The sequence below is a fragment of the Gavialis gangeticus genome, unplaced genomic scaffold (genome assembly GCF_001723915.1).
Source record: "Gavialis gangeticus isolate Ggan-Ray unplaced genomic scaffold, GavGan_comp1, whole genome shotgun sequence".
Lineage (NCBI taxonomy): Eukaryota > Metazoa > Chordata > Crocodylia > Gavialidae > Gavialis > Gavialis gangeticus.
In genome coordinates this window covers 139,409,578-139,413,659 of record NW_017728992.1, presented here as the reverse complement: position 1 = coordinate 139,413,659, position 4,082 = coordinate 139,409,578, and the positions used below count along the sequence as shown (strand labels likewise).

The following is a 4,082-nucleotide window of genomic DNA, read 5'->3' as shown; positions in this document are numbered from 1 at the left end:
AGATTTCTTTTCTATCAGGCACTGAGGCAGCAAGACACCTACTAACTCAAGACCTGGAATACTGTGAGCTGTGGAGACAGAGTGTTTGCCAACAAGATTCTGAAAGGTTGGGGAAGGACAGTAAAGGTGACATTCTTCTCTAGCTCTGAGGGGTCTGGGTGACACAACAGTACATAATATGACCCATTTCTGAATGAAGACCAGAGGGGAATGTGTTTGTGTGTCCTAATGCATTGTTGAAATTTATATTAGAATATATAACAGCTGGGATCATCTTCATAAAGAATTCCAGTAGACTAATAACATTTCTAAAAATTATCCATAGAATTCCAAACACTTTACCATGTTTTCTATGTGCATTACTCATTTTAAGAAAATGTGTTACACTCTTTTTTAAAGATGACTAGGAAGCATTAATATCTATTTATAAGGGTTTTTCACAGTCTCCCTAGTGTTTAATTCTGCATAGTACTTTATAAGCAGACAGAACACTGTCCTGTGCCTTAGCAAAAAGGTAAGCTGATGTGCAGAAAGAATGGCTGATATCATAGATGTACATAATATTGCCTGAATATTTTAATACCCTGTTCCAGAGGGACACTAGCTGGTTATTGGCATGTAAGGCATTTCTCTTCACTTTCCTCATCTACAACTATTCAAGGGAAAGGGCTAAAATAAAAGGAAGAAAGATTGCAGGAAATCAGAGGTGTCTGCTCAGGCTTTGGGGCTCTTCATATCCAAGTTTAGGATTGTTTTTACTCTGTTCTATTGTTTTGCCTTGTTTTTATTTATAAATATTTTCTACTAATGAACAGATCATACTAGAGATTGTCTTTTGTTTCTGCTCAATCATACCATTAACTTACACAGTGATCCTGTTAAAAGTGCTACTTTTGCAATTACAAGTGCACATGAAGCTACAGAATCTTCACATCTGGGCTAGGGACAGACATTGCACATACTCTGGTTTAAGTGGTCAGAAACTGGTTTAAACCTGTAACGGAATGGATACCCAGTGCATATAAACCAGTTTGAAAATGGCTGAAACTGGTTTGAGGTAAATCTGGCTGAATGTAGTATCAGACTTAACTGATTTGGCTCAAACCAGTTTATGCAATGTCTGTTCCAGACCTCTTGCTGGTTTAAGTTAAATAAGAGTCCCCCAGCATCCCAGCATGCTTTCTGTGCTGGGCAGGGCTCTCTGCTCCACAGCAGGGCTGGCCCCTCCCCTCTGCTCCTTAGCTGGAGCTTGGCACACATTTGCAGGCATGGCAGGGTCTGCTGGCTTCCCCGTGTCCCCTCTTTCCCCACTCTCTCACCACTCACTGCTTAAGCAGAGATCCCTTCCTCCTCTCTGCCACAGCAGAGGCTGTAACCAGCATGTGGTCTGCTAGTTAATACTGAGAGATGTCTGTGTGTGTCTCTCTCTCTCCAATTTCACTGGGATAGGCAGACAGAACAGTGACCACTTAAGACGTTTGGAGCTAATCAACAGGTCAGCTGGTAAACTGTTTAAGAAGTTTGAAGTAACATGGAGAGAGGCTATTGTTTTGCCTAATTGGGTGATAAAGACTGTTATCAGCCCCCCAGCTGGCTTGCTTGCCAGTCAGTTTGCTGCAGACAGTATGACAAAGCAGGGAAAAGATCTGTATCAAAAACAGATGCATGCACTGTACACCCCCCTTGCCTCAGAGTGCTAGCCCAGGGCTGGGGGCTGGCAACACTCCCACACTTTGAGCAACCAGCAGGGAAAAGCCTGGGACCGTACAGGCAGACTAACCTGCAAAGATTGAATCAAGTCAGGCTCAGGCTTTTTGAATGTCTTCCCCTAGCCCTGAAGGGAGGAGGTTCTGCAAGTGATAAACTGAGAAGAGTAGCACCAGAAAACAATTACAGGTAAACACTGTAACTTTTCCAGAAATTAAACTAGTAAATTGGAGATAAACAACTCCACAGAAGGATCTAAAATTAAAATAAAATACAATAAAACAACCCACCCAACAACCACAAAGCCAATACAAAAACAAATAAACAAAAATCACATGGGATTAGAGCAAGAAAAAAGACACAGCCTAGAAACTAGTACATCTCTTTGGGTGATACACTATCACTTCCTCTTGCATAGGATATGCTTTCTTACTTTGCTAGGGAAGACTTAGGTTTCAATCTTGGAACCAGATTCAAATAATAGTGCTTAGTAAACATATGGGAGGAAAGGGGAAACCAGAGATACTTAATCTCCTGGATGAACCCAAGTTGGAGATTGATTATCCAAATAAATCTGTCACTGAATGAGGCTTAAAAATGACTTCTGAAATAGTAGGCCTGGCAAAACTGTATAGAGATAAAACCAGAAAGCCATGGTTTCCCTTTGAGACAGAAGAACCCAGTGAAATACTACTGAATGAAATAACCTATTTGAGGATATTACACCAGATCATATAAATAGAGGTCTGTAAAATTACAAAGGGTATGGACTATGTGAACAGGGAACTGCTGTTTACTGCATCCCAAAATAATAGAACTAAGGAGCACCCTTTAAAATTAGTAGGTGACAGGTTTCAAACTAACAAGAAAAAGTATTTTTTTTTACACAATGTGTTCTTAACTTATGGAATTCATAGCCACAGCAGGTGGTGGAGGCAAATAACCTATCCAGGTTCAAAAAGGGACTAGAAAAATTCATGGATGATAGTGGAGATGTTTCCTGTGGCATGACTAACCCAATAAAAGGTGAATGCTAGGGAGAGTATTGAATAAGGGCTAGATCATTCTACAGATATTCAGCTTATTTTCTTAGACACAACCAATGGAATCAGTGACTTCTTCATCTCTTAATGGCTTCAGATAAAGAGTAGATGCCCTTCTGAAAGATATGTTTCATTAATAAAAGTAACTGGGCTCAAAACAAAGGTATTATTGGCTAGAACAGACATTCAAAAAGCTTGAGCCTGAACTGATTCAACCTTTGCAGGTTAGTCAAACCTGCCTAGATTGAATCAGTCTGCAACTGTACAGGCATTCCATCTGGATTGAAGAAATACAGGTACATTCCTGCAGTGGCTCAGGCTAGAAGCTGGGGGGCACTAGAGCAGCCCTCCCTTCTATTTCATGGTGCTGAGCTGAGGGGACCCCTAACTAGGAAGGAGTGTAAACACCCACCCTGCCTGCACCATCCCAGGCTTTTCCCCACTTGCTGCTCAGGGGAAGGGCCCCTGGCTAGCACTCTGAGGCAAAGTCAGGTGTGCTGTGCATGTATCTGTTGATGGTACTAAGTTTTTCATTCCCCCCCTTCCTGCATCTTCATATTGTCTACAAACCTGACAGACAAGTGAACCAGCAGGGAACTGATAACACAGTGTTTGTCAGCCCATCAACAAAACAGAAGTTTCTCTCATTAGTTTAAGGTCTTCTTAAACAGCTTTTTCCAAGGAAGGAATGGAGGGACATTACCAGTTGACCTGCTGATTAGCTTCAAAAAGCCCTAAGTGAATACTGTTTTGCCTGCCTGTCCCAGTGAAATTGGAGATACACACACACACACACCTCTCAGTATTAGCTTGCATACCACATGCCTAGTTTCCATAGAGCTGGGCTCCATGCTGTGGGAGATGGGGGGAAGGGGGGAGGGATCTCTACTTGAGAAGCTAAAGTGAACAGTGAGGTAGGGGTGGGGCAGGGGGAAGCCAGGCAGACCCTGCTGTGCTTGCAGTCTCTGCTGGAGCTCTGGCTAGGAACCAGAGGGGCAGGGTCAGCCCTGTTCTCTGGAGCAGACAGTACAGCCCAGCAGAACACAGCCCAGCCCAGCCCAGGGTTGCAAAGCATCTGGGATGCTGGGGGAGAGAGCGAGACACACACAGACAACTCTCAGTATTAACTAGCAAACCACATGCTGGTTACAGCCTCTGCTGTGGCAGAGAGGAGGAAGGGATCTCTGCTTAAGCAGTGAATGGTGAGAGAGTGGGGAAAGAGAGGACATGGGGAAGCCAGCAGACCCTGCCATGCCTGCAAGTCTGTGCCAAGCTCCAGCTAAGGAGCAGAGGGGAGGGGCCAGCCCTGCTGTGGAGCAGAGAGCCCTGCCC

At 43.7% G+C, this 4,082-nt stretch overlaps 1 long non-coding RNA gene across 1 annotated transcript in view; it reads right to left on the bottom strand.

Annotated features, from left to right (window-relative positions):
• Nucleotides 1-567: 567 nt before the first annotated feature.
• The window catches only part of LOC109304976, a 260,039-nt gene continuing 256,524 nt past the window's right edge, over nt 568-4,082 (bottom strand). Inside the window, exon 10 of the long non-coding RNA XR_002099522.1 lies at nt 568-669. This is a non-coding gene — a long non-coding RNA (uncharacterized LOC109304976). The remainder of the gene's footprint in view (nt 670-4,082) is intronic.